Genomic DNA, 15,983 nt, shown 5'->3' with positions numbered 1-15,983 from the left:
ATTCAATATAGTGCTCATACTGCATTTAGATCCTCTTTTGTGTGTCTGTGTATATGTACATGTGTTTGCCTAAGATAACTCTCACCTTTCACGTGGATAATGTAAATATCTCACTGCCAGGGAGAGTATCTGACTTTTTGGAGACCTTTCTGCTACTGCAATTTGGGGCAGTCTTGGTGCTATACCAAACCATGGCTGTGTCATTGGCAGAATGGTCTATAGACTTAATGAAAAGATAGAGTAGTATAAACATAGGAATGTGGATCTGGTAGAAGGTCAAAGACTCATTGGTATAGAAGCCCAGAGAAGGATAAAAGTCAGAAGATTAGGAAAACAAAATAACAAGAGGATGAAACAGGAATTCCAGATCAGAGGCAGAGGGTCTATGAGTGTCCCTAGCCTGGAAAGACCTCGTAGAGTGCACCAAAATGGCACAAGTGAACTATAAGGTGATCTTCCCTTTGTCTGAATGGTCTTGGAAGTAATTGCCTATTGAGAAGAAGAGTAAGGAATTGAAAATGGAAATAAATTAAAGGTAATTAAGATACTACATGGCCCTTGAGAATGTGTGTACTTTGGGGGAAACTGGGAAGTGATAATTAAATTATTCAGAATTGTAGAATGGAGTAGTAACTAACAAAAACATTTTTCAGCTAAGTTAGCCTAGGCACATGGACCATGACAAGAAATAAACTCTTCTTTAATTCTTGAACTTAGTATTTTCTATGATTGAGAATAACTAGAAGACAAGGTGGGTGCTGTGGACTTCCAACACAGCTGGAGGGGAGATCACACTTGCCAATAGTAGTTTCTCATCTCCTTTAATTTAGTCCTGTGCTCCTCTGGGTGCCTCCTCTGGAGACTTGGGTCTTGTGATCCTCCTGAGATAAAGTTTTTCAGTGAGGTCCCTCTGGAGGCCAGGGTCGCAGGCTCCCAAATCTTCCATCTCTCATCTGTTTCCCTCACAGTTCTTCTGCTAATCTTGTTAAGAAGCACATTACAGTTTGGTTGGTGATAGAGATGGGGGATTCTTTTGAGTAGTAAGTTTTGCACAGAATGTAGACAGTCATAACTGCTGATATACAGGTTCTAGTAGACCAATGTAGAAAGACAAATGGGACAAAACTTTATTTTTCCACCTTAGCAATTGCTCACCATCTGCTTTGGAGAATGGCAGCAGGCTTCTTCTCAGGCAAGTAAGACAATCTGTGGGAAGTTTCTAAGACAGTTGATTGTCTCCTTTGTACAAATGTATTAATCTCATGAACTGTGTATGTAGCATTTGAAATTCTACTTTAATTCCATGATTAAAACTATCTTTCTTTATATTAAAGCACTGTATTCTCAAGTATTATTTTCCTTTTTTAAAAAAAATTGCTGTTCTCTTAGAATAGGGTAAGAAAAGCAAACAAAACATATTCTTAGGACTCCCTTCAAGGAAAGCACAAGAATATAAACCCATCTCAAGTTTAAAGTCAGAGCTGCCACTGATTTCCTCCCAAGGTTGAGAGAGCTAGTCTGAAAGGACCCTGTCTCCAGGCTATGAGTAGTGGTGGCTGAAGCCAGCTGGTTGGCAGTAAACAGCAAGAAACAGGCAAGCACAGGTGCAGACAGACAGGAAGAAGTTGTCATATTCTCATGAATAAATGGCTCTTTTACTAAAACTGGGCAAAAATAGGCTATGTCCCCCTCAGGAACCCAAGACAATACTGGGTGAGGGAACCATTGTATTCTGTTGCAAATTTATCATTGGTTCTTGATGTGACTGTATTGAAAGTTTGTTTCTTCTCAGTCAGATGTTTATATAGTACCATGTTTAATTTTATTGCTTGATTCTGGATCTTTCCAAAATTTCTCTCATTATACTTTTTTGTTTAAATTTAGTGAATTCAAATTTACCTTTTCTTCTACAAATTTTATAGCTCAGTTTTTATTCTTGTTTATGGTTCTCTAATGAAGTTGTTAAATAAGATTGCAGCAGTAACTTTTTTTTTTTTTTTTTTTGCCTAGTGCTTCAGGCAGTCTTTTGTATTCAGTATCTGAACTAATTTGAATTAATTTGATCATTCAGCTACCCTGAGCTTCGTGATGAGGAGTAGCCCCATCCCTCCATCTCATGAAGTGAGAATGGCTCTAAAGTTTCTAGAAGTGTGATCTAAGTGACTTCACCGCCTATGGAGTGAGTGTAGGTGCCACTGAACTCCCACCAAAATGAGGCAGCTGAGTCAGATTGCTCTGATAAGTTGACTGGTAGGTTTAGTCAAAATTGCTACATGTTTGGCAGTAACTATGGAGCTAGCTAAGAGGTGGTAGGCATTGACCTCTTTGGCTCAGCCTGTGATTTGGTGGAATTCATTTAGAGTCTTCACTACTTATGCTTCTGTCATAGATGTCCACGGATTGAATAGGAACTTTTGAGAGTCACACAATTATGAAGGAACTTATTTCTCAGATTAAAAATAAGGGTAAATCTCTTGTTATGTTAGGGGACAGAGAAGAGGATGATGGGAACACAAAGTTAAGAGACTAATTCTATAAAATGGGCCCACTGTGTTGACTCCCACACGCTTTCTTTGCCAAAAAGCAATTTGCCTGCAGCACTGCCTGGTCTAAGTGGACAGGATGTGTCACATTCCTGAGCAAACTACCTGTTATCTATAAGGAAATGCAGGCAGGAAATAACGTTGATAAGAGGAACACAAGTTACTTTAAAGGGAGAGATTTTTGTGCCTCTTTTCACAGACCAGATTCTGGAAGATAAGGATAGTTTCTCCTAACCATAAAATCTGTAAGACTGTAGGGTTAAGAATCCAATTAGAACTGTCAGCATGGGCCAAGGTGACCTAGAGTTGCTATGATAGTGAAGACTTGAAAGTCTTATGTCACCCTGCTGTCAGTCAGAAGTCAAGAGGTGGACCTGAGCAGGACTCTCTGGAAACTTCTCTGGGATCCTCAATAAAACTGGAGTGCAGGAGAGGTAACTTGTCCCTCTTCACTCTGAGGGGACCAATTCTTTTCCTTTCAAGTGTCTCCTTTCCCTTTTCCTATCCCTTTAATAAACTCATTCATGTTATTCTGAGCAACATATCTGAAATCTTTCTGACTTAGTCACAAGAATCAGTTGTAAGCAGGGGGGGCGGTCTTTCCATTGACTCAGTTTCTCAGAAGCCCTGTAACAGTTATTTATATTTGGTATTTATAAATGTTAATTCTTGATATTGTCTCTCTTTGATCTTCTCATTCAGATGGTGATTGATAGAGATACCTACTCTTTCTTACATTGGTTCTTTTGTCAGGTCACTATTTCTCATCGTCCCATGGACAGTTATAACATCCCTACAATCTTGCTTTTAATCTCACAAATTACTGGTAATTCTCTTTTTTTCTGATTTTTTTTTTCCTATGGGTATAGTTGACATTACTTCCATGGAAAATAATCTGGTAGTCAGGGCATTTTTTTTTTCAAATTTGGAAAAAAATTATGTGACAAGATGGTTGCCCCAGCTTGTCCTTGTTTAGATTTATCTTTATAATTTATTTATAGAATATAATTTTATTGCATATTAGCATGAACTTTTCTTACCCTATTTTTCTCTTTATTGGAAGCAGTAAGAAGCACAGATTGTCTTGTATTCTTTTTCTCACCTCTTTCTTATTGATAAATAGACATTGACTACTAGTATTAATGCTATTGTTTTCCTTAAAACCCGAAAGAAGCAGACTAATGTCATTATTCTTTGGAATCTCTTCCCCATGGACAAGGTTTACAGGTCCCTATGCACTACACTTTTGAGACTTCTTCACTATGGAGTGTGACACCTTGTACCATAGATAACAACTGCTGGCCAGGATGTGGCCGAAAGTGAATATTTTCATGCTCTGAAGGGAATATAAATTAGTACAGTCATTATGGAAAACAGTAGAGAGGTTTCTCAAAAACCTCTTTTTGAGGTTTTCTCAAAAAGTAGAGAGGTTTCTATTTTTAGAACTATCATATTAAAAATGAACTACTCCACTGCTGGCTATATATCTAAAGGAAATGAAATTGGTGAGTTGGAGAGACATCTACACTCCCAATTCATTGCAGAACTATTCACAATAGCCAAGAAATGAAGAAATGGAATGTGTCCATTGACCACCCAGTGAATGGATAAAGAAAACATGGTACATGTACACAATGGAATAATATTTGGTCACACAATAGAATTAAATCCTGTTGTGTGTCAACATGAATGAACTGGAGATCATTAAGTAAAGTAAGCCAGGGACAGATAGACACGCACTATATGACCTCATTCATATGTGGGATATAAAAAATTTAATCTTATGAAAGTTGAGAGTATAATGGTGGTTACCAGGGACTGGAGAGGGGTGGGAAGAGGGTAGGGAGAAGTGGATCAGTGAGTAGTAAGTTATAGTTATGTAGGAGTAAAGGTTTGGTGTGCTATTTGTACAATAGGGTGATGATGGATGATATGAATTTCAAATGCTGGAGGAAAGGATTTTGAAAGTTTTACCATAAGGAAATGATAAATATTTGAAGAGATAGATATGCTTAACCTGATTTAAATGCTATACAATATATCCACAAATTGAAATATCACATGGTACCCCATTGAGATGTATAATTTTTAAGTTTTTATGTACCAGTTAAAATAAATATAATTAATAAACAAAACCTGGAATTAGAGGGGAGAGTTTACTTGTTCTAACTTTCTTGATAGCTGCAGAATAGATAGGATGGATATTGTGTGTCAGGTTGGGAGAAAAGTCACAGTGGACATTTTATTTGGTTTATTGTTTCCTTCATTTCAAGGATTTCCGTTTGTGTTTTTTTTTTTTGAGAATCTCTATCTCTTTGTTGAAATGATCTTTTGCTTCCTGCAGTTGCTCTTTCAGTTTATTGATATTATCATTCATTGCCTGCATTTGCTCTCTTATCTCATCCTTTACTTTGCGAATCATCTTAATCATGTATAATCTTAAGTCCTTTTCTGACATTTCTTCTAACATACTGTCATTGGATTCTATTAATATAGAATCTAGATTTGTTTGGATCATTTTCTTCCCTTGTTTTTTCATGTTGTTCATGTATCTTCCCCTCTAGCAGTGCAGGTCTGGGGTATTGCAGATTTCCCCCTATAGGCTTATAGTGGCCCTGTAGGTTTCTAAAACCCTTTCTTTAAGGGGAGATCAATATTAGCAGTGCCCAATTCAGACACTATGCAATCCTAGACCAAATAGCCCCTATGAGGACAATAACAAAATTGTCATAATAAACAGAATGAATTCAAATATTATCTTCGGTAAAACAAACAAATTTGCAATAAGGTCTGCAGTTTCAAATGGAGGACAAAGAGGATGCAGAGGGATGTAGAATGTGGCTGTTAATGGGATAAGAAAAGAATATACAGAAGTTCTAGATAATAGAAAGGGTGAGAGTGTAATCAAAAGAAATTGGATGTTAGCATGCAAAAAAGGGAGAAAGACACTCTGAGGGAACAGGTAAACAAAAGGAAAAGAGAGCAAGAAAAGTAAAGAAATAAAACTTAAATTTTTTTCAATAAGGAGAAAAAAGAAAATCTACAGTATAACAGTCATATAGTAATGAAACCTCCCAGTGTTCAGTAACCTGATGCATGAGAGGTACCTGAAAATGAGCTTCAAGCCTCCAGCAGACGTCTCAGGATGGGTTTTGCCCCACCTAAAGATCGGAGCTACGGCTTCCAGGATTATCCAAGATGGCAGCTCTGGCTTTGAAATGTGTTGGCAAATGGGGAGCTGCAGCTCAGGGTGTGGCCGTGGTCAGCAGGAGGTCCTGGAGGTCGAGTGTGTTTGGTGTGGTTGTGGGATCCTGGAGGGCGGTTGCAATCAGTCGGTCTGGGGTCCTGGTGATAGGGCGCAGTCAGTTGGTCTGGGAGTCCTGGCAGCAGGGAGCAGTCAGTTGATGTGAGGGCCCCAGAGGCAGGGAGTGATCGGTCGGGCTGAGGGATCCTGGAGATGGGGCTCAGTCAGTCTGGTCAGGGGTCCTACGGGGCCTGGCTGTTGTCTCAAAATGGCGGCAGCCACGTGTAATCAAACCTGCAGGTACTGTAACAGTGAACTTCCAGGCAACAGCAAGCAGCTGGTGCTCCACTGGCGGTCGGTAATCAGTTTGCTGACTGTTGTCGGATGATCGGGAGGTGAACCTTGTGCATTGGGTGATGGATAGGTGTAAGGTAGGTGATGGACAGGCGAGAGGCAGGCAAATGGCGGATGATAGGTGCCTGACAGTGAGCAATCTGCACTAAAAAAATGCGTCGATATGCTGGCAGACTGCAGGTGATCACAGCAGACAAATGGGTTAAACAGCAGTGGATCGATAAGCAGCAAAAACTGCCTTACCAAGAAACAGATATCCTCTGCTTGAAACCGGAGTTACAGAGCAACAAGGAACACAGCCTCCCTCTAGTCCACCATCTTGGATCCCCAGTGGACATTTTAGAAACCACGGATGCAAGTAATTGTCAGCCTTTAACAAGAGTGAATTTCATTACAGGAATATTAAGATGCCACATTTCTATAAGAAGATAAATAACATTGTCACTATTTAGTCACCACTCATAAAATATTTCATTCAGGAACAGATCTTAATAGTATGAATACCAATGTATAGTGAGGAAGTACAGGAGAGATAATTCCTCACTGGACATTTCTAAAGAGATGGTGGTGGTGGAGTGTGTGTGTGCAATTTGAAACTAGGAGAGATCAGAAGATCAGGAAGATACTTTCTCTATGCCAAAGAGCCCAGGACAGCTTCCCTTTGTAGGATATACAACCTAATCTGAAAGACTGAATGCAAGGTAGTCCAAGATATGGGTGAGGAATTTGAGCCAGAGACTACTGGTATCATTTCATGGAGGAAATTGATGTTAATTGAAAATGACAAAGTACAGAAAGACTGAGGGACCAATCTTCTTTACTAGATAGGAAAAGAATAGGGCAATTTGCATTTACCATAAATAACTGCATATCTGCAATCCATCTGAATTAATTTGCATTTAAAAATCTGAGGTGGTCAGAACTGCTTCTGGGAAAATGGAATGTCAGTACTGGAACTTGTAGTGTGTTTTATGCTTTGAGAAGTAGGATATCCTTCAGCATGAAGATCATTGAAGGAAACAGGTCTGGCTACAGTTTACCTCAGAGAAGACTGTGCAGTGAATTTATGGTTCTTTCTACTTATTAGCCTGTCATTTGTAAACAAGGAAGCTTCCAGCTCCTATAATTTTTTCCCAAACTTCATCCCCTGACCCTTACCTTCTAGTCTGCTGTGTAAGGGGAGATGAACAGGCAGTGAGTTGCTGTGATGTGCTGCCCACATTCCCCATCTCTAACTTCTCCACCTCCTTGAAGTTGAACTCTGATGGCCCTAACTTGCGGGTGCATAACAAACCTAGTCTGTGAGTCAAAACTGGTAGGAGGCTTTATCTTAACTGCCTGTGTCTAGAGGAAGGCCTTTTCTCTCTGCTGAAATGTCTGGACAGAATGGAACTCCATCCTAGTAGTTAGAAGCAGGACAACCCATCAGAGTTAATGTTGCTGGAACAACCCAGCCTGTTGCCTGAATATGAATCACATGAAGAAATGGGAACAGGATTGGATGGTGGATATCACAGCTGACTTGGGAACCAAGTATTTTCTATCTGCAGCAGACTTAGAAGATGGGAATAGGGAACCAGCTACTTGGAAGCATAGGGGGCATGCATTTCTTCAGACAGACAGCAGACTTGGCTCCCAAGTAAGCTCTGAGTCAACCATCCTACCGTTTTCCCATTTTCATGTGTGGTTCATGTTCATGATACTGGTCCGCCTGTCCCTGCGACATTAACCCTGATGGGTGATCCTCAGATAGAGCTCTCCTCTTCTTCCCTGACTATTGTCTGGTGCTACAGGATCTTGCCTTGACTTGGCCAGTTATTTCCCATTGATAACTAGCATGTACCACAGAGACTGCTAGAAGATTCCAGTACACATCTGGTCCCTGACCACAGCCATTGCCAGTGTTTTCCTGCTGTACCTCACCTGCTCAACTGATTATCTATGAAACAAATATTTACTTCCAGAATAAGGACTGAGTTTTTTATTTCGTCTTGAGCTGCACTCCTTCTACTCCAACTTCATTGCCAGTGACCAAATGACCTGTTACGTCTGGGGTCTGAATCACAGAAGGTATAATGTTTAGCAAGAAGTCAGACACTCTCAAGATCAACCTGGCTCCTCATTCCAATTCCATCTAATATCTATCAGGCATTACTACCACTCCTACCTGTGACCTCTGGCCTAATCTTGCCACTCCAGCTGTGTTCTCCTAACTTAATGGATACTACCTTATTTTTAAGAGAATTTCACCAATTATTTAGCTTCCTGAAACATCTTCCTCCATTATAACTTCCCTTTGCCAGTCCTTCCTTGCTGCGCTTTCTACCTGCTAACAGAATTTTTCAGTGTTTTTGTGCTTCTTAAACTTCTGTTCTGGGGCCCAACTCTTGCTAACCGGTATTTCTTGGCATAACTCTGTTTCCTTCTTTTAAAAAATTAAAAAAAAAAAAAAAAAACTTTTTAGAGATTGCATTTTGATTCATTGTACATAAATGGGTACAACTTTTCATTTCTATGGTTGTACACCTTGTAAATTCACACCATTCGTGTAATCATACATGTACATAGGGTAATGATGTATGTCTCATTCCACCGTCTTTCATATCCCTGTCCCTCCCCCCTCTCATTTCCCTCTACACAATCCAAAGTTCCTTCACTCTTCTCTTACCTCCCACCCCCCATCCCCATTATATATCATCACATGTTCCCTTCTTTACATACTTGTTTCTTCATATTCATGCTGATTCCTTGAACCCCAGTCTCTGTTTCAATTTTTGAGGTTAAACTGAAAACATTTCTTTCCTTACAGCCAGATTGATCTGGCTGTGACCATATCCAGATTCTTAGAACAGCTTTAGTTATATCCTTGCTACCTAGTCCTATTATTATACTCTATCCCTGGTAAAGATGACAGTCACTTTTCTTATCTGTAAGAGAAGAAATGGAGCAGCAATCAAAAGATCAGAAGAAACTCACAACATATCCATCTACTAAAAGTAGAACCAAGCATCTTGAAATCATGGAAGTGATGGTGTCCTCTTTTTGTTATTGTGATGACAAGGTCTATAAGTTTTACTTCTCTGTGTTTTCACCATTCTTATTCTCTCTTTACTAACTTCCTTAATAAGCCTATTAGTTTTGCCCCTCATAACTGGTCTGCCATAGATGGGTTTGTGGTTTGGTTTTTACAGGTTGAAGTGTCCATTTTTGATCCAAGTATAACCAAAGACAAGGCTCTGTGGCAAAACAGCCACTCAAGTCCACCAGCAGAAGTTGCAAGTAATGACAACATCCAAAGAAAATGTCAGGAATTGAGCATGTTTCTCAAGCATGTCTAATACAATTAACTCCAAGACTCTAACTGAAAATTGATCCATTCAATGACCATGCATGAATATGTCAATAATATTTAAAAAAAGCAAACTAAGTACTGCAAAGTGACAGAGGTAGTGTTAAATATTCAGAGATAAATGATTGAAACTAATCATGTGTGTGAAGTTGGCAAAGAAACGTATGCTAAAAGGAGGTAAGACATTAATGAAATTTAGGATGAGTGGAAAATGCAGATTAACTTTGTATGATGACTCAATTAACACTAAAAATATCCTTCAGGGACATATGAGGGCAAATAAGGCATTTAGAGCTTATTGGGGAAAATATCTCTAACTATTGAGAAGTATGCCCAGGGTTTTTATACTGTTCTGTTAAAATGTCATTAAGAAACTAATTAGAGAATTATAATCACCATTGATTAAGTTTCCTTTATTGAAAGAGCAGAAAACCGTATCAGATATGATTACGTGGAGAAGATTAATTGAAGCAGATGTGAGAAAGTCTTCTGGAAGAGGGCAGCCTGTGCTGAGATACAGACTCTCGAGGCTGCCTGTGTCCTCTCAGGACAGAATTGACCTGCACGAGGAGGACATGAGGGTCCCTCAAACTTCCTGAATGCTCAAATCTGAGAAGCTGGGAGCTTCTCTAGGGTGCCGTTAATGATAGTCTGTGAACAGCTGTGGCATAGGGCAAGGGAGGGAATGCCAAGGATGAAATGGAATTCATCAGAATTAGTGACTTGTTTCCTGAGAACTAGAGCAGCCAGGATGTAGGAGAGTCTAACTAGTCACACGGGAGGCAGTGCGTTCAGTAAGCAGACACAGACTAAGGTTGAATCTAACCCAGCACTTACTAGGGTGCACTTAGCCACACTGCTTCATCTGAACTTCTGTCTCCTCATCTATAAAATGTGGGATAGAAATTCCAACTTCATGGGATAGTTACTGGATTGTTGGTAAGATAGACAGCATATGAGATGCCTAGCACTGTGCTGGACATGGTGGGTTTACAATAACATGGTAATTATTATAATTCAACATGAGTGAAAGAAACAGGGAGAAAATAGGATCTGGGGTGACATATGGCATACTGCTGTGCATCTGAACAGCATCATGATCTTCCTGGTATATGTTCATCAAGTTTGTCAGGTAAACACTTCTTCCTGTAAAATAAATAAAAGAACCACAAGTATTTGGAGCTAGTTTAATGTAACAAAAATGGAACTGGGTCATTTGGGGAGACTACACTTTTCTTCTATTTTCACTTTAGGCCAGCTTTCTTAGTCACTGTGCAGAAGGTCTCAGAGACCCCTTTGAACTCTCTTTTCCTTTGAACATAAATGTAAAAATCACTGAGTTTTGTCTCTTCTTCTTGCCCGATTTTCCTGAGTAATTTAGATACTTCAGAATCAAAGTCCAAAGGTAGATTTTAAGCCTCTCATAAATAGGTTCTATTGAGATTTTCCCAAGACTTCTCTCCCTCCGTCCTGTTCTCTCTACCATCTTTCCAAAATATTAGTGCAAAGGCTTTCCTCTTTAACTATTTAAATACTTCACTCAAATTTATGTGTTGATATTCTGTTGCTCTTGATCAGATTCCAGTTTCTTTTAAAGTATCAAAATGCCTGAGCATTCAGAAATATTTTTATTTCAACAAAAATTACAAACAAAATTGTTTGAATGCAAGTTGCAGACAACATAAAAACTTAATACCCTCTCATAATTAAGCATGTATTACCTATAAATGGTATTATCCTACATTACTAAAATACCATTTTCACACTTATATTTTCTAATTTATAGTTCATATTCAAATTTTCTTAATCATTCCTAAAATATTCTTTATGGTTTTTATTATAATGTCCTGGATGCAATCAAGTATCACTCATTGCATTTGGGTCTCATAGCATGGGCACTTTGAAAATCCCATGGGGGGTGATCCTGATAATCTTTTTCCTTCTCTTACATTTCTGTGAAAACAATTGAGGTAGAAATCTAATCTACATACACGCGAGTGTGGTATTTAGAACTCTACCTTGTAAGTTCTCTAAATACATTATAAGAAATATCATACAGTAAGTTTATTAATATTAGGAATGCTAACTGAACAGGCACTTCACAGAGGAAGAAGTATGATTTGTCAACAAATACATGAAAAATGTTAAGCATCTTTAGCAATTAGAGAAATGCAAATTAAAATGACACAGATTTCATCTCACTTTAGTCAGAATGGTAATTATCAAGAATACAAGCAACAATAAATGTTGGTGAGGATGTGGGAAAAAGGGTTCACTCATACATTGCTGGTGGGAATGCAACCATTCTGGAAAGCAGTATAGAGATTCCTCAGCAAACTTGAAATGGAACCACCATTTGACCCAGTTATCCCACTTCTTGGTTTATACCCAAAGGACTTAACATGAGCATACTACAGTGATGCAGCTACATCAGTGTTTACAGCAGCTCAATCACAATAGCTAAGCTATGGAACCAACCTAGATGCCCTTCAACAGATGAATGGTTAAAGAAAATGTGGTATATATATATATACACATTAGAATATTACTCAGCCTTAAAGAAGAATGAAATTATGGCATTTGCTAGTACCATGAAGACTATCTTGGTAAGTGAAATAAGCCAATCCCCAACACTCAAAGTCCAAATAAGGGGTAGGGGAGTGTAGAACAGAAGTCCTTTGGATTAGACAAGGGGAATGAAGGGAAGGGAGGGTGAATGGGAATAGAAAAGACAGTAGAGTGAATTGAACATAGCTTTCCTATGTTCATATATGAATACATGACCAGTGTTACCTGACATCATGAACAACCACAAGAATGGGAAGTTATATGCCATGTATGTATAATATGTCAAAATATACTCTATCGTCTTGTATATCTAAAATGAATTTTAAAATGCCCTTAAAAAATCAGGAAATCTTCCAAAGGATTTGGGTTATTCTGGGGACTTGAAGGCCCAAAATTCCTTTGGGGAATTTCAAAATTGACAGATCCCAAGAGGCATTCCAACTAGATTAGAGGGAAAAAGGGGAAGAGAATTCTGACCTCAGAAGGGCTGATCTTCTTTGAAAGGTTTCCTTCTCCCCTAAGAGCCAGGATCATTAGGATTTAGCATAGCCAGTGTTATGCAATTGGCAAATAAATCTCTGTGATAAAATAATAAGTGCTAATATTTAAAATAAAATAACATGATTAATAGTGTTCCTGTGTATATCAACATTGTTCTCTTCTTTTTGATCTTAAGAAAATGTTGCCATTACTTTCTATGTTTCATCACTCTAAGTTGTAATGAGGAATTTTTATTTATTTATTTATGTATTTATGTATTTATGTATTTATTTATTTATTTTGCTTCGTTATACACAAATGGGGTATAGCTGTTGTTTCTCTGGTTGTACATGAAGTAGAGTTGCACCATTTGTGTAATCATACATATACATAGGGTTGTAATGAGGAATTTTTTATTCCTGCCTGAAATAAGGGCTACAAAGGAAACTCTGGAAAGTCCAATGTTGCTTTAGGGTTTAATAAATATCCAGAATAATTACAAAAGAGATAAACAGTGGACAGTAGAAAAGTTACTGCCACTATTGTTCAAATGTTTCATCAAATAAGAATTAATTGATTGACAAATTATTTCCAAAGTTGATACAGTTTTAGACCAGCTCCAGGAGTTGTGAATTTCTTCAGCATCCTCCAATATGAAATGTGAAGGTCATATAGAAAGTAGAAGAGTTACTACTTTTGCTTTTCTTTTTATCTTGACATGACCTTCCCTCTAGGATTAGTTTTTTTCTTTTTGCATTATAGGTTTTATCTCAGTTGCTTTTATTTCTAGGCTAGCCTTTCCAGAATGAATAGGAGTGTAAGGCACTGTTGATTGATTTGACTTGATATAAACAGCAAGCTTTGAGATTTTTGATCAGTAAAGTGAATTTTTTTTTCTGAAATTGACAGTATTGGTGGCCTTATTCTCTTTCTTCCACCTATAGCAGACAAAAAATATGAAAGAAACAAAGGTCAAAGATAGAAACACTTTCCCTTGTAATTTGGGCTTGGGTAATTTCAACTTACCTCTGGAATATCTCAGAAAGTGATGGCTATATGGCCCAGTCTTACAATATGAAACTATCATTTCATTGTGTGATATTGTTTCCTATCTTCCTCCCATTTTCTACATTCTCCCTACACTTCCACTTTCAATATTGCCCCAAGTTTCAATTTTTCTGGATAGTACATATGGTGAGAAGGTATGCAAAGGTCACAGGCCAAGTTTTCCTGGGGATGGGGATACTACTCCTTTTACTTGCAAACCTTGGGGAAAAGATATGAAATTGAAATTAGTGATTTTATAACAAATAAACATGTTATACTGCAAAATCTATACAATTTTGAGAGATGAGAATAAGACTTCATAGACTTTTTTTTTCCCCTTCTAATAGAATTGTTCTTTGCTATTTTGAGGTTCTATGATAGCAAAATGTTTTAAGTCAGTCACAAGAGTTTATGGTCCAAGTCTAGATAAAGTGACCTTTTAAATTGTCAAGAAATGGTTTTGATTGACTGTGACTAAGTTGTATGCATTCCTAACAGCCTTTGTCCAACTTTTCATGTCACAGCCTGGGTTCCCCAGTAAGCAGCTTATTTGTTTTGCCTCATCTCACTCCAGCCAGACTTTTGCATTTGAGATCCTTAGAACCAGTAACCCAAGTGAAGCTATACAGCAAATAGGTTTGCACTTCTCCAGGCTATAAATGACAGGTTTTCAGAGAAATGTTTTGAATGGGGTGGAAATTATTGACATCATCAATGCGGTAGCTTTATGAAATTATTACAGAGTGTTCCAAAGTAGCTGCTTTAGAGAAGAAAACATTCATCTAGATATAGGAATTTTAACATGTTTTTAAAAATTCAGTCCTACAACTTATTTCCTTATATTTCTAGAACCACAGTAGGGTTGGAATGATATCTTTGGATGAAAGCAAACACAGTTTTCTTTCTAGTTTGAACTACCAAATAGCTTCATGCTGGCTTAACACTGGTAAGGAAGACCTCAATTATGTTATGATTTTCTTTTTTAGTATATTTAGAAGATATTGAGTTATGCCTCATTTTACTTTGTAGGTTTCAAATGTTCTTTTCCAACATGAAGAGCCAAATAGCATCCAAAGAGACTCATAAGTCAACCTAAAGTATGCAGTCTAATGTTCTAGATTCTAGAATGTGATTACAGAGTCAAGTATTTCCTTCTCATAATTATATAACAACCAAAACAAGTATAAGATGCACCCAATGCACAAATGAGTCATATGTGGTTTAATGTGAGTCTCTGCCCTGGCCTGGCCTGTCTTAGCTGTTTGTGTTGAGCATCGAGCTAACTGTGAGTGATACCATCTATTTTTTGGAATAAGGAACAAGGCACCTTATTCCAAAAAATGTGTACCATGTTTCTTCTGTTCCCAGGCTCTTCTCACAACTCTCTGGGCAACACTTTCATGTTTCCTTGATTAATGCTGGTACACAGTCACATGTTCACGTGGCTGAATGATTTTCAGCTCATCATGTACTCCCTCCAGCAAGATGAAGCCTTTGCCAGCTTCATGACATTTTGTCTCATATCTAAGGAATTGGGCTAGCTCCTCCTCTTACTTTTAGATAGATTCTCTTGGACAGTCTGACCCTCAAATGAAGCTCCCACTGTTCCCATTGCCAAAGAGGGCTCCCATGATCTTCTCTCTCATTTTGGATTGCTTCATCTGATTTTCTGTCTTCCTGGAAAGGAACTTGAATTGCCATAATCTTTTGGTGGATTGTTCCCTATTTGTCAGCCACTATTGAGGTCAGTATTCTATCTACTCCTGTTCCCACTCACGTGTTGAGGCTAGCCTCCCTTTCACTGGTAGGCTGCTAAAAGTATTAACTATGTGACATTACGTGTTTATTTGTAGAACTAACACTGGTCATTAAGTGAAAAGTGAACCTGTTCCTTCTGATATTAGACAGTATCTACAATCTGGAGCATGATCCCTTCATTAACTAAAACTATACTGTGGCTCTTTGTGTTAGGTCTTGGTTTACATTAAAACCCTTAGTGAAAAGACCAAAATAACCTCTCACCATCTCTCACTACCCAGGACATGAAATAACAACCACCAGGAAGAAAGAAGGCAAACAATGGGCTCTGGGCTCTGGACTTTCATCCCAGTAACAATGGATTTCCAGCTTCTACAGCTATTTTCCTGATTTAGACTTTGAACCTGTACAACTAGTTTCCTGACTGAACCAGCATTTAAGTCTCTAATGATTGAGTCACACTAAACAATCTGTTATGATTAACTCTCTTCAAAGCCTATAAAAACAGACCCCTCTTATAACCAGTTGCCATTTTCTCCTTTGAAAATGTGCCATTCCAGCACTGCTTAATAAAAAGCTTGCTGATCCGTTGAGGTCTGTTTTTGTTTTGGTTATTTTTGCTTACACATTCAACCTACAT

This window comes from Sciurus carolinensis, chromosome 6, assembly GCF_902686445.1.
Source record: "Sciurus carolinensis chromosome 6, mSciCar1.2, whole genome shotgun sequence".
Taxonomy (NCBI): domain Eukaryota; kingdom Metazoa; phylum Chordata; class Mammalia; order Rodentia; family Sciuridae; genus Sciurus; species Sciurus carolinensis.
Note: the sequence above shows the minus strand (reverse complement) of the source record.